General features: G+C 36.0%; 1 pseudogene; it reads right to left on the minus strand.

Moving 5' to 3' along the window:
- Window positions 1–841: 841 nt before the first annotated feature.
- Window positions 842–2,525, minus strand: LOC124820414 (U-box domain-containing protein 28 pseudogene; annotated as a pseudogene).
- Between the last annotated feature and the right edge of the window lie 6,267 nt (window positions 2,526–8,792).

Consider the following 8,792-nt stretch of genomic DNA (forward strand, 5'->3'; position numbering starts at 1 on the left):
ATGCTATTTCACCATGACCTTCGGTAATTATCTTCTTCACAATCGGTAATGCACTTTTACCAAAGGCTGAGAGACCGTCCGTAAAAACCCTTCGGCAATACGCCAATTTCTTGTAGTGGATTACATGTGATAGTTGTCAAACTTCGTTCCAGAAAAGCTTGAGAAGAGAAGAGGGTATCGCACGCTAAGATAAAATGAATGAATTTTTAATCTCCCGCTTAAATTTTTATTGAATTCGCTAACATTTTAACGTCTAACGCTGGGACATTCGATATTTTATATCCTTTTGACGTCTAATTCTAGAGAATTCGACATCATACGTAATCACATTTTCACTTCCACGCCAAACATTTTTGCAAAATTTATCCAATAACACATATTTGACGTTGAATTACAATTCTAAACGACGTCTAATAATTGCATTTATTTACAAAAATGTCATCGGTTATTTTTAATGTTGACTATTAAGTGGTAGGATGTTGAACGCGTGACGTTGAACGCGTATAAGTTATTGTTTTTGCACTCGTGTAACGTAAATAAATGTAAAAAATAAAAGTTGTATGTAAAAGTATCATTTATGTTATAAAGTAATGAAAACTATATAACCTATTTCTAGTTGAACGAATGTATAAATCCTTTTTCTCCATAACCCAAAAGTTTAAAACATTCTTTAGGTCATAAAAACTTATTTTTTTAGTCTATGTAAGTTATTGATTAGCAAGAACTTCCTTAACCTATCCAAAACCTAACTTCAATCAAAATTTCAAATCCATAGGTCATACTCGAATATTATTATTCTCTACCAATATACATTTTGGTTCTTTCCAATAACACGAAAGAGTGAAACGAACATGAAACATTCTTTTGTTAGAATGCTAAAAAGATGGTTCGACTATTTACCAAAAAAGGAAAGTTGGTTCAACTTCATCAACATTACAACATTAGCAAGGTTTGATATGAGTGGTTTTGGTATCATAGGTTCCCAACCCCAACCCGTTGTCCTTGCACGCACCCTTCAAAACCTTAATCAAATCCACACACATGCTCCTCACGTGCTCCTCCCACCCTCTCTGCATAACCAATAAAATCACTGCCACGCCGTTTCGCTTTGCCACGTCATCCCTCACCTTCACATTACCGCTCAAACAGCACAAGCTCCACAGCACCACCACTGCGTCCTCCGCCGCCACCTTCACCGCCTTCGTCACTCTCTCCACCACCGCCGCTGCACATGAAGGCTCCGCTGCCATCGCCTCCCTGCCCTCCGCGCACGTCGCCACCACCGCCAGTACCCTCAGACACCTCTCCGCCGTCTTCGCCGATGAACAATCTCGTAACAATTTCGAAACCAATTCGACAACACCGCAATTAACTAGTTCCACCTTCGCGGAGCGAGTCACCGAAATGACGCCTAGAAACAACAAAACGGCCTCGCTTAACTCCTCTCCACCGTCCTTCAAAAAACCCGCTACCGAAGACAACAGTCCTTGCGTTTCCGCGATCGATTTTGAGGACTGAAAATCGCACGCAAGAAACTCCAAAAACCTAACCGTTTCAATCTTCGATTTCGAAGATCCGTTTCGTAAAATGAAAATCATCGAATCAAAGCATTGTTGGCGAGCGTCGAAAATTAGCCTTCGGATCTTCTCTGGATTTCCGTTTTCTCGGAGGACCGAGTCGAGAAGGTAAATCGCGTTTTCAGACGCATCTATCCGCGAACTGCACCTGGCCAGCGCGCGGACGATAGCGGCGTCGAAGCCGGGGAAGTAGGCAAGTTTCCGACGATTTTCGCCGGAGGTTGTGGCGAATTCGGCGATTTTGGAGAGGGTTCCGGCGAGGTCATCGTCAACGGTTTGGATTTGGCGGAGGAGGGAGTGCAGGTTGTCGGTAGAGGAATCCGGCGAGGGAGGTTCGGCAGAGAGGAGCCACAGGCGGATGAGGCGGTGAAGCGTGAGATTGGGGATGAAGTCTTTGGAGGGAAGAACCTGCATGGTGGCGGGACACGTGTCGTGTCCCGAGTCAAGCCAGCGCTGAATGCTGGCGCGATCGTATGTGACGCCGGTGCAGAGGCTTACGGGGGACTGCATGACGTCCATTGAAATTGGGCACCGGAAGAGACTCGGAACGGTGACGTATAACTTCTCTCTTATCTTTGCCATTCTTTTCCTTTAATCGTAATGCTTTTGTTTTCTCTCTGTTATGCTTCTTTCTCTTTGTTTCTGTTTGGGTTCTCATACACAGCACAAACACAGGGTAAGAAGATAGAGGAGATATTATTATACATACACTTGACACAGAGTGTGTGTGGTCCATTTAAACGGGTGTTTAGTCTTTGGTCAAACTTTCGTTTCTAATAACAGTGGGACTCTAACTGGAAAAATATGACAGAGTGAGAAGGGTGGTATTCAAGAGGAAAACGACATCTTTCATTGTTTGACCAATCCCGCAAATATTTTGAAAATTTTGAGGTGTAGTTTTGTACATATGTTTCATCTTAACTTAAACGGTCCTCCAATTTCTTTTCTTTCTTCTATTTTCTTGCATAATTTTCATTATTTATTAAACCAAGAAACCAGGGTTGAACCATGGTCGCACTTCATAAATAGCTTTGAATTGAGAACTGAGAATATTAAGAGTGTTTAGAATATGACATCCAAATTTGATATGTTCATTAACTATTTTTAAGGTGGGGTAGAATATATATTTGGAAATGGTATTAATTAGCTTAGAAGGCAGCTCTCCTGAAAATGATGTGAAGAATGGAAAATAATACTGCTCGCATCTAAATTATGAAGTTACATATATGTTACGTATAAGAGAGGAATATATGAAAACTAAGCAAAAGGGGAACGTAATAGCTAATATATAGCACCAACTTGCATATTTGAATAATATTACCCACTTGAGAATAAGTATCTTTTATAACTAAGAATATTATAATAACTTTTTCAATATTCTGCAATGGAGTGCTTTTCTTTCAGCTAATTACTTTCCTGTTTTGATGAGCTAAAAAAACTTTATTTTTCCTTTGGCACACTGCAGAGAGAAAGTAGAGTTAGCTGTACAAAATATAATTGTGTTTGCTTTTCCCATTTTGTTATTGCATTCAAATAATCCTGATCAGGGGAAAGAGCTAACACCAAAATTAGAAGTAATTAAGAGATTACGAGTAACTATGATCTTTGTATATAAATATTTATATTTATATTTTTCAACAAAAGGATGTAACTGGTCCTTTAAGGTGTTTCTATTTTCAAAGAATGATTAATGTATAGTTACAGGAGTTAAACAAGTCATTAAAAGGTTGAAAAGTGATTTTTTTTAAATAGAAAATGATGATAACATGATAAAAAGAATGAGAAAGATACGTAATGTTCTCACACAATGAATAGAAATAAGGAATACATACTTAAGAGATAAACTTGAATGTTATTATCTAGTTATACCTATTATTTCATTCATCTACTCTCTTTTTTAATCTTTTAACTACTTTTTTTTATTTTTATATTTTAAAATTGTTAAGTACCGTTTAGACAATTCTCTGTTAAAATAATATCTCTAAGAATATTAGAGTAATTTCTAAAATACAAAATCATTTTGGTTAGAACAGCCTTACTGTAAATAGACCCCAAAACAGTAATGGAAGTTGAGTTAGTTGAATTGGTCTATATGACAATAAGAGAGAAGTTCGTGGGAGTGATGCTTGTGCCAGAATACCTGCCTTAAAAAATGTGGTCAATGAATTCTCAAAAACTCTCTGGTTTTGTGGAGTTTCATAAAGTCGTGTTGACCAGACTTGTTTTCTTCATACTACAAATTCTAAACCTGATAGTAACAACTGGCTAAAATCACAAGCAAGTTTTTCCATAAACAACATACCCAAAACCTCAACCACTCTTGACTCCAGAACTTCACCCACTATTGTTTGACATAAGCAAAATGATTATAGTCAAGCACCACTGAATTGAAATTAACGTTGCTATTCTATTTTATGTTTGGAAAATCATATTTAATCTGTTAGATGATATATTTTTCGCATCCAACCAATTATTTGTTACTTTAATATTTATAATTTTTAAATAAATTATATGTTTCTTTTACAATGTCCTCTTATTTTTTAATATAATTCACCTTTATAGTAATGAATTGTAAAATAGATTAAAAAGATAGACTTTAAACCTAATTCAACTTTATAAAACCAATTTATAAAATAGATTAAGAAATAAATTTTAAACTTTTCATAAAAAAATTTAAAATGAGATTTACCTCTCTCTCTCTCTCTCTATATATATATATATATATATTCTAAATTAATTTTATTTTTAATTGTAGGAATTAAAAAAATTATTTATGAGTATTAAAGTAAACTTTATTAGTTTTAATATACAAGTAGAAGTATTAGACTGAAAATAATTTGGAGAAACATAGCAATAATTTTGCATGTATAATGTATTAAATACCAACCTCAAAGTCGTCCGTAATATATATATATATATATGGTACAAGATAATTTCACTAGTAAAAAATTGGGCTTTTACAGCGCACATTATGCCACGGTTCAACGAAAACCGCAGCATAATGGTGCGCGGTGGCAGTTTTGTAAATAAATCGAACATATATGCCGCGGTTCTGCTCCAAACCGCGGCATATACTCCAGTCAACCATTGCCTTTGACGCCACGTATGAATAAAAAATTAAATAACAGAGTATATGCCGCGGTTCTCTGAACAACCGCGGCATATACCCTGCCAATTTATTGCAGGTGCTGACTGGGTCAGAGAATTTGAAAAGTTACAGGGGGTATATGCCGCGGTTCTCTGAACAACCGCGGCATATACCCTGCCAATTTATTGCAGGTGCTGACTGGGTCAGAGAATTTGAAAAGTTACAGGGGGTATATGCCGCGGTTCTCTGGGCAACCGCGGCATATACCCCCTGTAACGTCTCAACTTCTCTGCCAGTCAGAGAATTTCAGAAGTTACAGGGCGTATATGCCGCGGTTGCCCAGAGAACCGCGACATATACCCCCTGTAACTTCTGAAATTCCCCAGAAGGCAGTTGGGGAGACAGTTGTGTTGAGCACGTTACAGGGGTATATGCCGCGGTTCTCTGGGCAACCGCGGCATATTCTCCCATCTGAAATTAATTTAATATTAATTTGAAATATTTCGAGGTATATGCCGCGGTTGCCCGCTGAACCGCGGCATATAGTTTGAAAATAATTTCAAAAATGCCATTTAGGATAATTTTTTTAATCAGTATATGCCGCGGTTGGGGGTTAAACCGCGGCATATACCCCTATTATACCGCGGTTAAGTAGGGAACCGCGGTAGATTCCCCCGTTCAGAGTTAAAAAACAAAACTTGGAACAGTGTCGTCGTCTTCGCGCAAGCTCTCTGGAACGCGTTTTCTTCTTCCTCCGAGTCATCTCAGGTACGCGTTTCTGCACCGTTTAATCTCAAAATTATTGTTTCCTTTCTCATTTGTGACGCGTTTGAAACATTTCAGCCGATCAAAATCGTTTGAAAACGAGACATTCCATCTCTGCTGCGTTTTGGTTTTTGTTGCACCAAGCGTTTTCGCCGTTCCTCTTCCAGGTATTTATGCCCTTTTGCATCTTTAACGTGATTTCTTCATTAGTTTTTGCATAATGCTATAGTTTTGGTAATGTATGAAGTTTCTATAGTTTTGGTAATGTATGGTATAATTTTTGCTTTAATTTTGATAATGCATGAAATTGTTATAGTTTTGGTAATGTATGGTATGGTTTTTGCTATAGTTTTGGTAATGTGTGTTGTAGTTCTTGTATGTAATTGGAAGTTTGATTTTTAGTAGCTTATCTTTTTATGTAATATTTAGGAATATGGATCGAAATTGGATTAATTTACCACGTATTAATGTAACATATTCATTTAAATTTAAATGAATATGTTACATTAACTAGATCAACTATATAGATAGTTAATTATAACTAAATTTATATAGTGATATCTCTCAATTATTTTCCATTAAATATTTAGTAGGGTGGAAAAAAGAGGGGAACAATTGTCCTATTCTAACTTCTAGAAGTCTAAATTAGTTTGACCATGTTTTAAGTTCACAAAGTATTTAAAAGCTAATCATGCATGAAATATTACTTTTTTTTTTTATATAGAAGATACAAGTTAGAAATGAAATAAAGAAAAATTTAGAAATCTAAATCTACTCTATAATTCAACTCGAATTTGCAAATAGTGGAACCTAAATTATTGTCAAAAGAAGTATTCACATCATCACGTGTTAAACAATTTTCATTTTCTGTACCAAACTTCACCAGAAAAAATACAATTTATATATTAAAGAATTTCAGTAAAGTGGTCTAGCCATAGGGTGGTTATATATATTTATTGAAATTTATTATTTATGTTATTATTTTACTGAAAAAGTACATTTACATGCTTCTGTTTTACAGTTATTTTTTTATTTCCCTGATGAGATCTCTGTAAAAAGGAACGTTTTTTAAACTCCCTTGAATTGCCTTGGAGATCTCAGAAAAATGGTTTCCATGTCCACGTAAACAAACACAATAGTCAGGTTTTGTTAATAAAGCAAAAGAAAATAAAATAAAATTTCTGTTGTTGGAACAAAAAAGTTAAAAGTTATTTTATGGCAGTTTAGATTTAAGTGAACTACGTAATGAGGCTAAAGTCACGAGTGCAGGAAAACGACACCAGTTATTTTTGTTTATAAGCAGCGGTTTTTGAACCGAGATATATATAGGCGAGGTAAAAAGGTAGCCTTTTTGTGTCGGTTCTGAACCGAGACGGTATGTGAGGGTATTTTGCCTCGGTTGGTTTCGAACTGAGGCGATAGATGTTTTTTTTTCTTCAGAGAATTCAAACTTTTGCCTTTCAAAATTATTTTTTTTCTTTTTTATCAGCAACAGTGAAGCCGGCGATGAAATAGCATGACGAGCGGTCAAAGGCGACGACAAACGGCTGAAGACGGTGACAAACGGCCGGTGGCGACGACGAATGGCCAATGACGACAACAAACAACGTAGTTTGCGCGAGAGAAGTAGAGGAAGCAACTTGGAACAATAGGTTAAAAAATTTATCATGGCGACCAGTGGTGGAGGTAGCGACAACCACCAATGGTGGAGGCAGCAGCGACAACCAGTGGTGGAGGTAGCGGCGATGAGCAGTGGTGAAGGCAGCGCCAACGACCAGTGGTGGAGGCAACGACGACATATCTGCAAGCTATTCGCGCGAGATGAGAAGCAATAATTCGCAGATGAGTCTGCGGTTGAGTTTGTCTAGTGCGAGTTGAGGATGGTGGTGTGAGAAGCTTGTGGAAGAAGAGAATGAAAGGGAAGAATGAAAGGAGAGAATGAAATGGGAGAATGAAAGATCTGAATTTCAAAAATCGAAGAAGCTATTACCTCGGTTAAGACTCTACTACCTTGGTTCTAAAGACAACCGAGGCATAAACTTTTCAACAAAAATTCAAAATAAAATTATAAATAGAAAAATTTAAAGATATTTCTAACTATAGACATCAGTTCGTGGTTAAACTGAGGCATAAAGGCTTTATGACGTCGGTTCAAATGGAACCGAGGCAGTAGAGGTTGTCAAAATGGATTTGAAACGTTCAAATACAAAGGTTGTCAGCTTTTGGCAGGACATACTGCCTCAGTTCTGCATAGAACTGAGGCAGTAGACCTATTTTGAAAAAGTTGGCAAATGAAAAGACTGATTTGCAGAGGAAAAACAGGGTTTTTGCCTCGATTGGTCAGAGAACCGAGGCAGTATACCCTTTAGGCATCGGTTCTAATTGAACCGAGACATATAGTTTCACAAAAATTACGAAATTGTCACCGCGTTTAATATGCTTCGAGTTTTTTGAAACAAAAGCATAACATGCGAGTTAAAAACCTCTTTTTTTACTAGTGAGTGCTCAATTTTCTTGACTGATAGATTGTCTTATCTTATAACTTTTCCCAAGTTTTACCCTTAAGGTCATCCTTAAAAAAAAACGAGTTTGTTAATGATTATTTCAAAGTAACCGAAAAGCAATTATTTTGGCAAAGACAAGGGTATATTTTTTATCTAGCCAACACAAGGTGAATATTTCTTTCTTATCCATGCACTTCATAATTCTCAAGCAATTAGTTCTAAGAATAATCCTTTAGTACATACCATTCTTTTTTTTTGTTACAAAGTTTTCACGAATCAGAGTGTTAGAGTGCTTTCAAATGTATACCCACTCCATCTTTATTGCAGAACCATCATTGAGAAGTAGTTTACATAGTAAGATTAGAAATTGCAAATCAGCTTTGGTTTGTACATTTATTCATAGAATAATCTAGAGTCCTTTTGTTTTTGTCTTTTTTTTGTATTTTTTTTCCTATATATTCGTTCTCCTCTTGTAGGACCAGTAATGTAATTTTCTCACACAATTATATTCTCTTTCCATTCTTTATCCAAATATTATTCTGTTTTTATGATTTGTGCTCAGTTAAGCTTTTTAACCCTTTTTTTCTTTGATGATTTCTTTCATTATAATTGACATGATTTTTGGTATTGGATCAATAATTTTTCTTTATAATCGTGTTATTTTTGTCTGTTTTATTTTATTTGTATGTTTCATGACAGAAAAAAGTTTCATGTGCAGGTACCTTTATCTTAATCCTTACAAAAATTCAGCTATTGTCCTCGTTTTACTTGTTCTTAATGATATAAATTATCAGTATTTGAGTCGTTCGATGCTCACTACACTTAGCGTAAAAATAAAAGTTGAATTTGTTCTTAGTA

This window comes from Vigna umbellata, chromosome 4, assembly GCF_029865625.1.
Source record: "Vigna umbellata cultivar VRB3 chromosome 4, Vumbellata_1.0, whole genome shotgun sequence".
Lineage (NCBI taxonomy): Eukaryota > Viridiplantae > Streptophyta > Magnoliopsida > Fabales > Fabaceae > Vigna > Vigna umbellata.